The sequence below is a fragment of the Lycium barbarum genome, chromosome 1, assembly GCF_019175385.1.
Source record: "Lycium barbarum isolate Lr01 chromosome 1, ASM1917538v2, whole genome shotgun sequence".
NCBI classification, from domain to species: domain Eukaryota; kingdom Viridiplantae; phylum Streptophyta; class Magnoliopsida; order Solanales; family Solanaceae; genus Lycium; species Lycium barbarum.
Window position 1 is genome coordinate 35,986,617 of NC_083337.1, and position 18,471 is coordinate 36,005,087.

General features: G+C 38.5%; 1 pseudogene; it reads right to left on the reverse strand.

The window, feature by feature from the left end:
• Positions 1 to 233: 233 nt before the first annotated feature.
• The window catches only part of LOC132611199 (polyol transporter 5-like), an 83,767-nt pseudogene continuing 65,529 nt past the window's right edge, over positions 234 to 18,471 (reverse strand).

Sequence of the window (18,471 nt, forward strand, 5' to 3'; positions counted from 1 at the left end):
GGTGCCGCGCTCGGGGGGAAAGGCCTTCTCACGATGTATTTTGTTTCTTGACCAGTGAGAATCAGAGGTGTTCTCGATATTTGATCCACTCGAGAATTATAGTCATCTACTTTTTTCTCAGATGACTTATTGATCGGCCTATCCTGAATGACACCGACCTCGATTTCCCTACAAACCTGTTCAGAAACCCTATTCGGTTCCGGTGCTAGTGCATCGCTGAGATCACTTTAGAGTCAGACGATGGCCTTCTGTTGCTGCTGCATAGTGACATGGTGTTCCTGCAAAAAATTATAAATCAAACGTAAGTTAATTTCCTCCGCCTCTCCTCCGGGTGCTCCATGCCTATCCGCATCATCAGCACGGGGGTTTTGGATGGGCTGATTGCTGACTGGATTGATGGCAGGTTCGTTATTGAGTGGCACCCCATTGAGATTAGCGTTATGTTCGCTGGATTCATCTTCGTTGAGGTGAACAAAGTGGCTAGGGTTTGACATAGTGTAGCCTGAAATCACAAAAACAAACAAAGCAAGTGAAGGTTGTTTATATAAGCCATCACTATTATCCTTAGCCCCACGGTGGGCGCCAAACTATTTACCCTCATAAGAAAGCAACAATTGAATTTGTACGCGGTTTAAAGGATCGGTGACCAAGCTTAGTAACGAAAATAAAATTAACAAGTTAATAATATAAAAACCAAACTGAAAGTAAATGAGCCTGAGTATGGTATGGCAGGTCCGATGGGGAGAAGCTTCTTTCAGAGACTGTGCTTAATGGATCCGATTTGGGGAATTCCTTCCTCGTATTGTTTAAACGAACGCCTAGTGTAGGGAACAAACTTAATCAAAAATAAAACTTGCGAACAGAGACTTAAACGAAGAAGAGCTTTTCTTATTAGCAAATGGAATAAAGATGATTATGATGCCCTCTAATGGAGCTGATACATGCGTTTATATAGTGTTAGTGTCCTACTAAACTAGGAGACACGAACCCTCACGTGGGTAAAAATGGTTCCGATATTGTTGGACACGTCCGTTGATGGCGTGATCCTCGGTGAAAAATCAGTGGAAGATAACCTTCAGTTTATTTGGACTTATCCCCTCGAACATACCTCGGGCGAAACGTCACAGACTAACTAGAACAGATACTTCTTTTATGAACTATTACAGAACAGACCTTTCATATCGGAGAGAACTTTTCACAAGTTCTCACCGTACACAGATTTGATACCTGGTTTCTCGTATATCCTCAGATTGTACATCACCACAGCATCTATACCACTTGCTTGTTGGAAGAAATGAACACCAATGCCTACAATTATAATATGAAGAACAGTTGGGGTTGGATGGAGGAACAACTCTCTCCATACACCTTCTCCTTGGGAACTACGTCGTGTGATGGAATCTATGTCCTCTTGGCAATCTTGTGGTATGCCAGCAGCTTCTTTAATGTTAGCTAATCTCTCCGTGGATTCTTCTAAACTATCTGAAGTTTTGTCCAAAACTCGCTTGACATCTCCAAGACGACCCTGTATTACTAGCTAACATGGTGATTCAGGCATGGCGAGGACACCAATGCCTAACAACACTGATGGAATCAAACCAATTCCAAGCATGAATCTCCATCCCAATTTCAAAGGGAGCATGGAAAAAGCATAGTTTGATCCCTAACCAAGTAACACACCTGCAAAAAGGAAGAAAAAAAGACACGAATAGTATTTTATTACCTTTTGAATTGATATTAAAATTATATACAAGTATTATGTTACAGTAAATTTGATTTAACTTACAATAACATATTAATTAGTTATCACTTTGAAATAATTACATTTGCAAAAAATCATGTGTATAATAATATACTAACTAATTTGTATGATCATGAGTAGAAAATTTTAAACTATTAGTGATGTGTTTTAGCCGTACGGGATTGTTTTTATGCGGCCTAGGGCTACACTACTTTAAAATGCGTTATTAGGGTCTAAGGCTTATTTCTTTATATAACAAACATTTCTCCTGTGTTCTGTCAATATGAAGTTTGCTTACAGTATCACATACACATCCGCTTAACTTAGTGATTCATGATTACCCTCGTTGAGATTTTCCCACCATCATCTCAAAGATGTGAGATCGGTCTACTCAGTCACCTTAGCTTGAACATTGAGGTGGGGCCCACCTTCACTCATGGTTGCATGCGAAGTGACTCCGATACCATCGCTAACAGCCCAACCACTAGTAACATTGTCCACTTGTGGGTTGGGATCTTACAAACAATATCTATCCTTTTGCTATATATCAACTACAGATTCATATGGAGTGAGTACTAAACTTCTTTCCTTTGGATAGCAATACGTTTAAATACTAACATTAGATTAGTTATTTGTTGAATAGTAAATAAAAAAAAAGTTAAAGTTTTATGCACTGATGTAACATGTAAGAGTTATTTTGATCATTGTGTTAGTTGATTTGCGACAAAAAGCTAACTCTTCATAACAAGCCTAATATGATAACATAAACAAAAGCTATTACTATCCCAATAACCTTCAATAGCCAGTTAATTGCATCGATAAGGTAAACTTTTAAAACTAACGGGGTTTATACTTAAATCATTTCAAATAAAAATTGTTTATACTAAAATAAAAATAAATAAAAAAGTAAATCGTTGAATTTGGATAACTAAAATAAAAGAAAAAAAGTACCTCCATTGATAAAAACTTCAGGGAAAGATGTGCAAAATCCATGACAAGAGGCTGGAGCAACCTCAGCAGTGTAAACTGGAGCTATCATAAGAGCATATCCAACTCCAATTCCATCCACAAACCTTCCAAGCATGAGGAACATATAGTTTGCGGAAAATCCCATCAATATTGCTCCTACAAAAAATAGTACAAAGGCTAAAACAATGGTATATCGGCGACCTATCCAATCTAAAGTTCGACCAGCAACTGGAACACCCACAAGAGAGTATATGTTGATTATTCCCACAAGGATCTCAATTTGAACATCTAAGATTTTGAGGTCTTCTTTTATGTAAATCACTGCTCCACTCATCACTCCCGTATCTGCATTGACCACTAGCAGATTCATGACAAGTTTTGTAGGTTCAACTTATCTGTAATTTTGAGTTTGTAGTATGAATATATGTATGATATAATAATATAGCATCCATTTGAACCCACAAACTCTAGATCTTGAAAATTTATGAGGTTAGAACAAGGTAATAGAGAATTATATCTTTTGTTCATCTAGTTATACATGATAAAACATACTTTGTTATACATGGTAAAACATTCTTTAATACGCTATTGATTGTGTAGAATGTAGATATAAAATCTTAATTATAGCCCCTTTTTTGTTTATTTTTCATGAACAATACTCCTATACTGAAGGACGAGTACGTAAAAAAAATCAGGAAAAAAAGAACCGTTAAAAACTCACACGCTATTGAACGCGCCCCTTTCTGAAAATCGATTTGGTGCCCTATTCTTCACGACGATGGTTGCTCCGACAGTCGCTGACCACCATAGAGCGAGTGGGATAACTCAAGAAGACCCCCAGACATCCACGAACCCATGGTACTAGTCAATTAACCCAAAGCATAACTATGTTTCTGCTGTTGCCGGACCTGCTAAGAAACAACCACGTTTAATCTTTCTGCCGCCAGAACTATACAAAGGCAAGTCTGCTATGTTTTTCACTCACCAAGAAGAAGAGGAGCTGGCCAGTGTGTGTAAGATGACTGTTATCGGTAAATTCTCACACGGAAGACCAATTATCGAAGAGATACGACACGATTTCAAGGCTAGATTTCCAATGAAATGCTCTGTTACAATCGGCTATCATAATCCAAAGCATCCGTTTTTTGACTTCCCGATGAAGATGATTTCAAGAGTTTCTACTTTAGAGAAAAAGTCACGATCAGCGGGGTTCCTATGCATTTGATGCGACGGACGAAAGATTTCAATCTCGAAGAGGAAACTACTTTGGTATCGGTTTGGGTTCACCTCCCAGGGCTTAAATGGCACAACTACAATTGGGATGCACTGGTAAGAATCACATCCCCCTTAGGCACTTTACTTACCATTGATAAAGCTACCTCAATCAAGTCTCGACCAAATTTTACAAAGGTTAAGGTCGAAATAGACCTTGTCGTACAGAGAAAAGACTCAGTTTGGGTGGGAATTAAAGACCTTAATAGGGTGGAGGGATCTGGTTTTTGGCAATCGATAGAATATGATTACGTGCCGAACTATTGCTTTCTCTGTAAACATCAAGGCCACTCTGAGGTTGTTTGCTATGCCCATAAGTATAGATCCCCGAATGGCCCTGCCCCAATTGCCCCTAATAGAGGTGACTCTAATGGGAAGGGATCCAAACCTCTGGCCACTGTTGCTAACTCTAATAAAAAGCCTCTTCCTAACAAGGCTGCTAATCAACGGGAATGTGGAACTTAGGATCAACTTGGTATTAAGTTACATAACAAAACTGTTCTAGCCAAGACTGTTCCGTCATTTTCTAACTCTAAGCATGATGAATCTGTTTGTATATCTCAGACTCAATCTCAAAGAATTAAAGGTAAAGCTAGACCCCCTACTAGACACAAACATCAGAAGGGTCTCAAGGCTAAAAAGATAAAGTGGATTGTTAGGTCTAAAGCTTTTAATACAGACCAATCCAAACTGTCAATGGATGATAATGAGATGCATACTCTGGAAAAGTGAAAGGCTATGGCAGTCATAAAATATAAGGGTGACGGGTCTTCTCTTGTCGCACCATATATTAATCATGATCCCATCCCTGTGAAAAATTCTTTTCAACATCTTAATCAGCTGCTCGAAGGTCATAATCAATCGCATAAGCCTGAGTTTATTTCTCAAGCTGTCTCTGGTACTTTTTATGCTCAGATTAATGATCTTCAGGTTGCTGGATCCTCTCCTATTGTTGACCTCCCTCTAAGCTCGAGTTCTTCTCTGATTATTAATAATCAGCCTGCAGCTTTGCCTCTGGATGCTCAATCTACTCTTGTTGCAGCTGTTTCTGAGGCTAACAAAACCAACTTTAGACAACAGGCCATCTCGAGTGATTTTAATGAATTACCTTCTCATAAGATCCCTGATGTTCCTGTTGCACCTTTATTTAGTGCTAACAGGATGTCTAATGCCATTTCTCCCAGCACTAGTGTCCGTTTTAAGTTCCCACCAGATGTTGACCAACAAGACCTTAATACAATTCCTCTGGTAAATGCCCAACCAACAGAGCTCGAGAATGAAGCACCCATATCTAATGCCGACAAATCCATGTCTGGACTACCTATTTCGTGAATTGCTGCCACCCAGTCTTCCCCCAAGCCCCTGCTGGATCTTTATTTGATGTTAACAGGAGCTCTAGCGCCAAGCTCTTCAGCACAAATGGTGGTATTGAGACCCCAACGGACAAATCCCAATATGCTACCAGTGCATCCATATCTGGTGGTACCGAGCAATCTCATGGACAATTAATTCTTCCAAATATCTACAATCTCATGGACCCTAATAAGGATGGCATCAATCTTTTTGTTGAGCCAAATATCCCTTAGGAACAAAGCCCATCCACCCTTCAACTTCCTTTTTATAAAAGGGTCGGATGGAGATGTTATAGCAACTATTAAAGGGTCCCATGACTCTCCAATGAATGATCAGTCATTGCATAATGATAACAACTCAAATGAGCATGAATCGGAATATGAATCAGATGAGTAAAATAATTTGGAAGAAGATGATGAGGATTTTCAAGAATGTTTTTCCACTGATGAAGAAGAGTTGATTAATGCATTTGCTCCTAAAACAGCTTGGTCAAAATTGGATGAGGAGAACTATGCTACCCAACGAACTAGTGATATTGTCACGACCCAAACCGACGGGACGTAACAAATGCCCGACCGCTACTGGCCAAGCAGTCCTGTGCTTGCATTTACTTCTCACTGACTATCCTAGGCCCATATACAATCTGTAACAGTGCTAGACTGCCTCCCGAACAATCGTCATAAGAGACACCTTACCTGGAACTCACGGCCAACGCATACCTATAAACATAAACACTAAGAATAACAGCGTGAGCCGATTTGGCCGCCATACATATATATTGTACAACAAAATAAACGCCGACGATACTGCATAATATCACGACTACATATCACTATCTACAGACCTCTATGGAGTACAAACTGTAGAAATGACAGGACAAGGCCCTCCTGTACCATATATGTACGTAACCGAATAGCAGACCAAAAGGGGTGTAGCTCCGGATCAATGGAGCGTACTGACTGCTGCTGAGGGGAGGCCCTACTGCTGCGAATCGTCTGACTGGCTACTTGGTCCTGCGGGCATGAATGCAGCGTCCACAAGAAAAGACGTCAGTACGAATAATGTACCGAGTATGTAAGGCATGAATAGTAACATAGTAAGGGATGTAAAGTATAAATAATAAAAGAATGGAAATATAGAGCATATTGTAAGATAAAAGAGTAACATGTACATATTAGTGCCTTTTAGGCAGGTACCATGCATGCTTAGTGCTGCGGAACGTGCAGCCCAATCCACATATATACATATATACATACATCCATAGTAATGCTTTCTTTGAAAAACATTTCTTGTTCATGTATACAGAAAATAGAACATATCATATTGCCGAGGCGTCGACTCCGATCCATTTAGCCACATATGTCATGCGTCCGGGCATCCCGCGTCCGGAATGATATCATGTCATATAATACCAACTGATCAGGTGGATACGCGTCTATAGCGCTCTGGCCCTCTTTCCCATATTCATATACATTTATCATGTTCATGTATCATGTACATATATCATGTTCGTGTATCATATACATATATCATATAAGCAACATGCATGAGAGCCCAAAGAAAGTCATGTCTCTATCGGAGTGACGTAAGGTCAGTAACCTCTGATTATATTATGGAATAACTAATATCGCTTTGTCTCACCTTGAAAGAACAATTATTATATGGTGAGACTATCAATGAAGAATAACATCAAGAGAGAACACAAAATAAGATCATAAATCTCATAAGGCATCAATTCATATACTTTGGAGTCTTTAAAAATAGTCATCATCCATGAATAAAATTGAGAAATCAAGAAATAGCTCAACATTCTTATATGGTCGTTGAAATCGTAAACTTGGAACCTTTAAACCCGGAATCATCATCATCATAATCAAGGTAGGAAAATATTTTCATCTTTGGCATCATCATTATGATTGCGAAAACAGGTTCATCGTTGTTATCATAAGAGCTCACGGAGCCATAAACCTCTGATTTAGGAAATACGAACATTTTGGAAAACATTTATGAATTATTAGGAAAGGGGTTATGCCTTGGAGTCATAAACATCTAACTTTTGAAAACGAGAAAGATATGGAAACATTTTGAATTTGTAACATCAGAATCATGCCTTTGAAAGAAAGGGGCGAGCCTTAACATACCTATTCAGCCTCCAATTATCTACACTTATTCGTCCGAGCTCGCAAGTCTACATTTAAGAGGATTCACACAATCGTTAGGCTCATCGTAGTATATTTGTGCTAAGCTTTCAAGTCAAACTATTTTATATCTTGCTGAAAATCGGGCAGCATCTCTCCTGTTTATAGGCCTATCCGGAAATCTCAATCCAACAACCAACAACAACAAAAATACCAACATCAATAACATCATTTCCAACACCAATATGTACCATAAAACAGCCCACACGCTGTTTTCCCAATTTCCACAACCAACCAACTCGCTATACAATTATTTAACGACTTTATCTCCGTAAATAAACCAAAATTAACATTAATAATAGGAGATTCATACCTTATTCTTGTTAAAACAGAGATATCTTCTATATCTACCTTGAATCCACCGCAAAACCATACTAGAATCACATCCATGCGTTTATCCGAGCTTCGATTAATACTCCTCGCTTGAAATTGCTCACTTTGTGATCCCCTCTCTCGTTTTCTTCAATTTTCTGGAAATTTCTGGGCAAATCTAGTGAAAAAAAGGGGTTATTACTCTTTTTATAGTGAAAAAGCAGTACTGTATCAAGTCGGTACTGTAGCAGTACTGTAGTACGCGTTTCTGCTCCATCAGCTGAACTTGTAACGTCCATAATTCTCTACTCTGATGTCCTATTGACGAGAGGTTTGTTGCGTTGGAAACTAGACTCGACGAACTTCATTTTAGGCTTTTGTTTCACCTTAAAACACGTCATATGCTAAGGGATATTCGTCCCCCAAGTTGGACCAAAAGTTTTACACAAAATATTTCCCATCCTTTCTCCGAAGTCGTACAACTTCATTTCTTCCACTCATTTCCTTATAAAACATTCCGGTATATCTTATATACATCCTTCACTTATTAAATATACTTAATAATGCTTGCTCCTTATATTCCAAAGTGGTTTTACTTAACCCTAACTCAACGTACTTATGTTTCAAATTTGATAAGTGCTTCTCCGAAGATACGGGGTGTAACATTCTTCCCCTCTTAAAAACATTCATCCTCGAATGTTGCAGTATTGCCAACCCATGACACCATCTTTGATTCGTTAGAACAATTATTTCTCCTTTCGGGTCCGACTACCATTTGCTTAAACTATAACTTGGGTCAGTCTCTTCTCATTCTTTCTTAGCTCTTTTATTGCCTTCAGTCATACTCTTTCAATTCTTTTTCCTCATGTACATGATCGGAAATTAACTAGCATCCCGCTCTTGTTCTTTCTTCATTATGGTAGTCTTGACTTGCCGTGTCATAACTATCCATCGTCCTGTAAGTACTCTTTTTTTTCTCACTCCTTGTTCCCTTGTTAGTGGGCAGCTACCTTTCTCTCTCTACGGTGCCCTCTTTGCGTTTACTCCTTCGGTGCCATCTCGGGCTATCCTTTTTGTACCCGTTGATCTTAGATGTACACTGTACCGATTTTTTGTAGTCCATTAATCAGGCTCTCTAATCCTTACATCCTTGTCACCATCTCTTTTACCCTTACATTCCAAATATTTACCCAGCATATCTTTGTCGCTAGTGAACGTACTGGTTATGTTCCCTTCTAAGGCCAGTATATTATTATCCGAAATACGTAATGTTTCTTCGCCATTTATTATCACAGTCCAGTTACACTTATGGCAGACTTATAATCCAAGTTCAACTAATTTCATAGCTCACAACATCTTTGAGCTCCTGCTACAACTTTTTCTTTACTTTCTTCCCTCACATCTATCAATACAATCCCAGAAGCATAGGACTATGGCAATTCTTCTATTATGACTCTCTTGCAACGCAAGTATACTTATCTTCGATTTCCTTGTATCGGCGATCGTTTCGTCAGTCGTTATTCCTTGTTGGCTTTCCAGTGTGGCCTTCTTACAATTGTAGTTGGGCATAGCTTCACGTTGACGGTTCATATAATTCTATAGCATATGCTCTTATGTTCAGTATAATTAGTGTTCCGTGAACTATTTTCTAATATCCGGTGAACTCTTTTATTTCCATTCATAGGAGCAGTGTTCTTTCTTCCTTTCAAAAATTTCCAAACTACCAATCGTTGTTCCTTTTATTACAATTGTCATTATCACCCCAAGTGTTCTTTGGATTCGTCATCCTCTCTAACACCCTTTGTAAATTTAGGTTGGAGACCTTTCTTGCTCTTTTCATTACCCTTTAGGGCATGTCACTGCATACTTAAGTACGGCGCACTTTTTGCCCGATATGAGGGATTCAAATCATAGTCTAAAAATATCGTAGTTCATCTTGGCGTAAAGTGCTCTCTTGAGTTATCTTCCATACTTTCTCCCTATGTCTGCCTCATGGTACACTTATTGTCAATTCGTTTCTACTTCGTTCCGTTACCTTCCCGATATGCCAATACGCCTCGAACTCTGGCCCTGAGCTAATAAATCTCATTTTCTGGGGCTTGAAACATCATAGTTCCTTTCAAGTCTAGTATGTTCTTCCCCCCTTATTAAGGAGGTCCTTATACACCCATAGCCTTCGAGTAACCATTGTTTTCGATAATTATCTGCCGCCCTTGACGATCTTCTTAGGGTCGGGGTTCCGTCATCGTATGGTCTGACTTGTTGATCTTCTTGCTAGTTACAGTCTTGTATCCAATTAGAATACTTATCAGGGTTAGATCCAATTTCGATGCCTTCTTTCCGTCTTTTCACACCTCTGTCTTTTATGACTAATGGTGTTTTGGACCCGTAAGTTAATGGGGACATCGAGATTCACCACGTCCTTTATGAAGTCTTCGATTATATCTTACTCCTCATTTTTCTATTCCCGACTTTGCTTATAACATACCTAGAATTCTTCTTATCTTGAGTTCTTCCATTTATGTCTATATCATCATTTCTTTTTCAACATTTCCATACCCTTCCATCCACTACTAGTCCTTTCGCCCACTTACCTCACTTACTCATAATCCTTCTTAACTACGCGTTTGTGTTGCAGCTGTGCATCCAAGTTTTTCGAGCGTCCTGCTACTTTTGCTCTCAGCACAAAATTCTTACAGTTTACACTCTTCCTATCCTCGTTCATCGAACCTTTATCTATCTTTCTGATGCTACGGCCGGGTGGTCTTCCATGCACGTTCCTTACATTTCATTCCATTTGCTCTATGATCGAATCTCTCGGTCTTCACATGAATTCTTATTCCATGTCATTAATTTTCTAATCATTTATGTCGATTCATCATCCTCGTTCTTTCCTCGATGAGTAATCAGTTTCCTACCGCCAACTCGTTAAAGTATCCTTCTTACTCCCATGGTTAATGATTTCCAACTATTTTACTCCTAAATTCTCTCCTCTTCCTTCGACCAACCCATTAGTATACCTTTCTTACTTTCATAGAAAATAATACATATTTCAGTCAGGATTTCAATCGTCTAGCAAATGACACATATTTCAGTCGGGATTTCAACCGTCTAGCAAATAACACATATTTCAATCGGGATTTCAACCGTATAAAATAACAAAATGAGAACGACGACGAATAACATTTTGAAGCTAAAAAAACCCAAAGAGAAATGGGAAGCGATTTTACCTGATTTTGAGCAACGAAATGGGTCTAAGAGTGTTTGAATCGATTTGAACTTTGATTCCCTAGATTCGAAACTCAAATGAGAAATGAAAGAAACTTAGAAGAGAGATATTTTGGTAAAACTTGGGTTTCTTCCTCCTCGAGCACCTTTCTTCTCTTGTTATTTGTAGTATCGTCTCTGAAGTTCGTGAAATATTCCTTTAAATGCGCAAATCCATTCTATTCTTAAGTCATCTTTTTGGAAAGCTTCTCCATGTCCGAGGCAACCGTGTTAATTTGACCACACACTTATCCCTTAATATACCTTTCAGGGGCTGGAAATCTCTTAACATCGTCGCAAGGAGTAACCATTCTTTCTCTTACTTCACATTCCTCGTGGTGGTCACTATCCTTTTAGCCCCACTTATCGAAGCCTATTCTCTGACCCCATATATTCTTGTTTTGTTCCATACTGCCACACTTTATCCAATTCGCATGCCTACCTTGAAATATTTTTTTTACCCAAATAGTCTCGCACTTTGCCCGTCGTGTCTCTCGGAGGCTTCACTCACTCATGTTTCTTACTTCTCACTTTTTCCGACATTTTGATCTCCTTACCTTCCATTTACTGGCTTTCTTTCTTTTTCAAATATCATTGTATTAGAACTTTCCAAGCTTAACCTGTAGTGAAAATAGCATCAGCTTACCTTGTAACATTTGTACCATTTTTTTGTTACTTGAACTTCGTTACCCTATTCGATTAATGCCTTCCATATACCGCAACGTTGGTTGCCGGGATACACAACCCGCTGATATAGCTACTTATGGGATATCATATGCATATATATATATATATATATATAATTACTACCATCTCGCTTACACAATCTTTCCAAACGCTATTCAAATTCACCCTAATTCTAGAGCTATGATGCACCTTCTTTCTCTTCACCGGCCTAGTCCGCCTCGGCCTACGCGACCTCTTAAGGTGTCCAACCACTCCGCACACTCTAATTTCCCTTAGGCTATTCTAGCTTCTCATTTTCCTCTTATATCTAAATTTATAGGACTTTTTGTACACTTCCCAGAGGGTCACTCATCCTAGTATTTCTCTCACCCCAACACACTTAACCTCGAAACTCTGATGAAATCCGATGCGTTAATGCTGGTATAATCGTATCCACCTCACCACATGGCCTTCACCACATAATCTAAAGCGAGTTGAGGTCTTGACAGATTCCAAAACGTTCACGTAACGCATCTCCCTCCGAATTAGAAAGGGTCTCTTACTCTTGCGACTACACAATTACTATTTTGGCCTTTTTAATTCTCAATATTCACCTTTCATTTGTATGTATGACTACTTTCCGTCCTAGATTTTCGGATTCCCAATGGTAGCTAACACACCTTGGTCGATGTTACTTTTAAATACTCGGTTATCGTCCTCTTTGGGTTTCCCCTCGCCACTATTAAATAATAATCTACAGCAAATGTACTTACATAGAAATTCCAATAAGGACTCATATACCTTTAGCCGATCGGTCTCTAGTCTGATCTGGTGGACTATAAGGTGAAGTGTACTCCTCGTCATCGTCTACCCACCATCCGCTTGTCTGACCATCATCATCTCTCTCATCTGAATCCGAGGGATATACATAACCAGGTAACTACTGGTTTACCGACAGCCAGGATAGGGGGCTGGAGTAATCTGTAACACTCACTGGGGAGGCTGGTCTGAGGTAGTGCTCTGCCGTAGGAGCAACCGGAACGGCCTCAGCAATCTCCTCCTCCGGTGTCCCAGACGAATACTCGGACGAATCTGTATCATAGCTGTCCTCTGGGGGGTCCTCCTCTCTGGGAGTCAAAAACTCTGGAGGGATCAGTCACAATAGAATAACTGAGGCTCCTTCTACTCAGTCCTGGAGCCTGGGTCCTGGAGATACTCTATGGGCCTTCTTAGCACCCCCACTATCTGAAGCTGATCTCTTCATCTCTAGTCAGTCTACGCCTACCTACAGGAAAAGGGGTCAGAAGCAATCTTTCCTAGACTCTGGCTCTATCGCACGATCTAAGATAGAAGGAAGGTCAATGATTCCTAAATGCCCTGCAGCCTCCTTTTTATAAGTGTGGCCGGCTTCACACCCATAAACAGGACTCTACCGAACACGGTCTGTAGACAACCCCTAGGACGAACTGCTCTGATACCACTTTTTGTCACGACCCAAACCGACGGGCCGTAACAAGTGCCCGACCACTACTGGCCAAGCACTCCTATGCTTGCGTTTACGTCACACTGACTATCCTGGGCCAATATACAATCTGTAACTATGCTACACTGTCTCCCGAACAATCATCATAAGAGACACCGTACCTGGAACTCACGGCCGCCATACATATATACTGTACAACAAAATAAACGCCGACGAGACTGCATAATATCACGACTACATATCACTGTCTACAGACCTCTATGGAGTACAAATTGTAGAAATGACAGGACAAGGCCCTGTCCTACCCATATATGTACGTAACCGAATAGCAGACCAAAAGAGGTGTAGCTCTGGATCAATGGAGCGTACTGACTGCTGCTGAGGGGAGGCCCTACTGCTGCGAATCATCTGACTGGCTACTTGGTCCTGCGGGCATGAACACAGCGTCCACAAGAAGGGACGTCAGTACGAATAATGTACCGAGTATGTAAGGCATGAATAGTAACATAGTAAGGGATGTAAAGTATAAATAATAACAGAATGGAAATATAGAGCATATCGTAAGATAAAAGAGTAACATGTACATATGAGTGCCTTTTAGGCGGGTACCATGTATGCTTAGTGCTGCGGAACATGCAGCCCGATCCACTTATATACATATATACATATATCCATAGTAATGCTTTCTTTGAAAAACATTTCTTGTTCATGTATACAGAAAATAGAACATATCATATTGCCGAGGCGTCGGCTCCGATCCATTTAGCCACATATGTCCCGTGTCCGGGATGATATCATGTCATATAATACCAACTGATCAGGTGGATACGCGTCTATAGCGCTCTGGTCCTCTTTCCCATATTCATATACATGTATCATGTACATATATCATGTTCATGTATCATATACATATATCATATAAGCAGCATGCATGAGAGCCCAAAGAAAGTCATGTCTCTATCGGAGTGACGTAAGGTCGGTAACCTCCGATTATATTATGGAATAATTATCATCCCTTTGTCTCACCTTGAAAGAACAATTATTATAAGGTGAGACTATCAACGATGAATAGCATCAAGAGAGAACATAGAATAAGATCATAAATCTCGTAAGGCATCAATTCATATACTTTGGAGTCTTTAAAAATAGTCATCATCCATGAATAAAATTCAGAAATCAAGAAATAGCTCAACATTCTTATATCGTCGTTGAAATCGTAAACTTGGAACCTTTAAACCCGGAATCATCATCATCATAATCAAGGTAGGAAAATATTCTCATCTTTGGCATCATCATTATGATTGCGAAAACAGGTTCATCGTTGTTATCATAAGAGCTCACAGAGCCATAAACCTCTGATTTAGGAAATACGAACATTTTGGAAAACATTTATGAATTATTAGGAAAGGGGTTATGCCTTGGAGTCATAAACATCTAACTTTTGAAAACGAGAAAGATATGGAAACATTTTGACGTCATAATATCGGAATCATGCCGTTGAAAGAAAGGGGTGAGCCTTAACATACCTGTTCAGCCTCCAATTATCTACACTTATTCGTCCGAGCTCGCAAGTCTACATTTAAGAGGATTCACACAATCGTTAGACTCATCGTAGTATATTTGTGCTAAGCTTTCAAGTCAAACTATTTTATATCTTGCTGAAAATCGGGCAGCATCTCTGCTGTTTATAGGCCTATCCCGAAATCGCAATCCAACAACCAACAACAAAAAAAATACCAACATCAATAACATCATTTCCAACACCAATATGTACCATAAAACAGCCCACACGTTGTTTTCCCAATTTCCACAACCAACCAACTCGCTATACAATTATTTAACGACTTTATCTCCGTAAATAAACCAAAATTAACATTCATAATAGGAGATTCATACCTTATTCTTGTTAAAACAGAGATATCTTCAATATCTACCTTGAATCCACCGCAAAACCATACTAGAATCACATACATGCATTTATCCGAGCTTCGATTAATACTCCTCGCTTGAAAATTGCTCACTTTGTGATCCCCTCTCTCATTTTCTTCAATTTTCTGGAAATTTCTGGGCAAATTTGGTGAAACAAATGGTTTTTACCCTGTAGCAAGTCGGTATTGTAGCAGTACTGTAGCACGCGTTTCTGCTCCATCAGCTGAACTTGTAACGTCTATAATTCTCTACTCTGCTATCCTATCGACGAGCGGTTTGTTGCGTTGGAAACTAGACTCGACCAACTTTATTTTAGGATTTTGTTTCACCTTAAAATACGTCATATGCTAAGGGATATTCGTCCCCCAAGTTGGATAAAAATTTTCACACAAAACATTACCCATCCTTTCTCCGAAGTCATACTACTTCATTTCTTCCACTCATTTCCTTATAAAACATTCCGGTATATCTTATATACATCCTTCACTTATTAAATATACTTAATAATGCTTGCTCCTTATATTCCAAAGTGGTTTTACTTAACCCTAACTCAACGTACTTATGTTTCAAATTTGATAAGTGCTTCTTCGAAGATACGGGGTGTAATAGATATCCACAGTCCACAAGATCAATCTCAATGTTACACCTCGGACATTTCATGTTGTTGTGCTATGAATAGACTAAAGCAAGCTTAAGGGGAACATGAAGTCCATATGACCTTAAAAAGGGTATTCAGTAGCTTTAAAGTATATATACTATGAGGTTTTGAAGTTATATGAATCGATGAAACTAAGTTCGTTAAGGAAAGTGAAGTATAAGTTGTGTTTGGGAAGGTTTCACAACTATCGAGCTAATGATTATTTAGTAATGTCTTGAGGATAAGCTATAGGGATCCTTAGATGGTTAATGAAGTGTTATACAAGTGCCAAGAAGGTTCCACAAGGATTTGAAGTCAAACTAATCAACGAGAACAATTTCGGAAAATATGAGTTATACGACCACTTATACGGTCCGTATAACTTTATATGGTCCGTATAAAGGTCTGTATAACCTTTATAGAGGAGGCCAATCCCTGGTGGTGTTTTACGGTCACTTATACAGACCGTATAAACTTATACGGACCGTATAAGTGTCCGTAAAATTCAATCTGGTCACTTTTTCCAGATTTTTCGTTTTTTATATATATATGACCCATGATCATTTAATTCATTTCCCACACTCTCCACAACTCTTGAAAGCTATAGAACATTCCCCACACCATATCCATACAAATCCAAGGGAAATCAAAGATTAAACACCAAGAATCAAGAGGATCAAGTATAGATAAGCTTACTAGGGTTTGTGGAAGTCAAGATTCCCTTTGGTAGTGAAGTTGAGGTTTTTCTCAAGTGAAGTTTCCTCATTCAAAGTTCATTCCTATATGATAAAAGGTGAGTTTTACATCCATTCCATGTTATTAAGATTATTTGAGTGGTTGAATGACTCGGATAAAAGAAGAAAGTAGAGTATGAGCTCAAATATGGAAATAATGATATTTTGAGTAGTAAGTTAACTTGAGTCATGATTCTTAGTATGATATGAGTATAATATTGTTATGAATGATACTAAGAATGTTGAGGAAGTATTATATGTAAATGAATATGGTGTTGTGTTGTAATTATGGTTATGAATGACTTTGAAAAGGAGTTTTGAGGATTGAACAACGTTTAACTCGAAGAAGTTTATTGATTATGATATTATGGTTGTTTCTATTGATGTTTGGGAGTTGTTTATTATATGGAGAAAGTTGTCGAAACAAAGAAAATGCTGCCCAATTTTCGTTAGCTCTTAGTCGCTTTGGTTTAGACTTCAGCATGTTTCTAATGATCTAACCTTAGTATGAATTCCTTTGTATGTAGAATTGTGAGCTTGGAAGGAAAGCGTTTAGTCGATAAAGTTAAAGAGACGTAAAGGTATGTTAAGGTTAGTCCCTTTCTTTCAAAGGCATGACTTCTATATTATTGTTATATCCCGTGTTTTCACACGTTTGGAAAGACTTGAATTATATTGGATTCTTGAGATATAAGATCAATTTGATATTTTGTTGAACATAGGAGTTATGCATGAAAGATTAGAGTCATGAAAGTGTGGGACAAGGCTAAGGGTAATTTTGGAATTTTGGAAATTATTTTCGGGAATTACAAAACGTGGACTATAAGTCATTGGGCCAAAAATAATGGAATGGAATTTAAGGCCCAATGCATTGGAGTGGCCGGCCATGGTGGCCCAAGCCCAAATATTTGTACTAAATTTCCATGGATTAATTAACTTAAGGCCATGATCCAAGCCCATTATTTGGTCATGTGCTTGGTCATGTGACCAAGTCTTTGAATGATAGACATTAGAAGACTTAAGGCATTAAGAGACTTAGAAAAAAATAAGCAAGAAAGAAGTCAAGAACAAGAGAAAAAAAAAGGGGGGTTTCGGGTTTGGCTTAGGAAAATAGCCATAAAAAATATTGTTCCAAAAATTTATTTCTTGTTGTTTTCCTACTAAGTCAAGGTTATTTTGTAACTTGGTATAGTTGGTTTGGAGTGGGGAGCATCCAATTCACCAAAGTGAGCATATATCCAAGTGAAGAAAACTTGAAGAAAAGGTAAGAATTTCTACCTTTTATTTGTGTTATGAAGTTTTGATTGTGTTGTAGTTTATGGAAATGTGTTGATTGTATGAAGAAATGGAAGTTTGCAAAGTGGGTATGTAGTATATATGTATGGCCGTGTATATACATGTTGTATAGCCAAAAATGTATAGAATTCATGTTGTATTCTAGTTGAGAATGTGATGGAATTTATGTTGAGAATGAAAGTGGAATAAATTTGATTGAATGGAGAAAAATAGCATATGGCCGTGTGGTATATTTGACTTGGGAATGAAATGGATTATGTTTGTTTAGAGTATTGGAGTGTTGTTGTAATGCTTGATATGTAAATGAAGTTAGAATGATATAAGTTTGTATTGAATTGGAATGTAGAAACTTATGTCGTTTTAGTATGATTTTTCCGACATTAAGGAAATGAAGTTGTTTGGTTGTTAGTTGTGATGACCATTGATGAATTTGGAAGTTGGAAACTTGTTATGAAGTTGTATGCCAAAAGATTTGAAGTTTTGCATAAGTTATGATTTTGGCGGAAGATTGTATATCATGTATATCGAGTGTATATCTTAAGGAAAACGATATGAAATGTTTCTAGAACTATATGGTGATGATCATGATGGTTGTTGAATATGAAATTATTGAT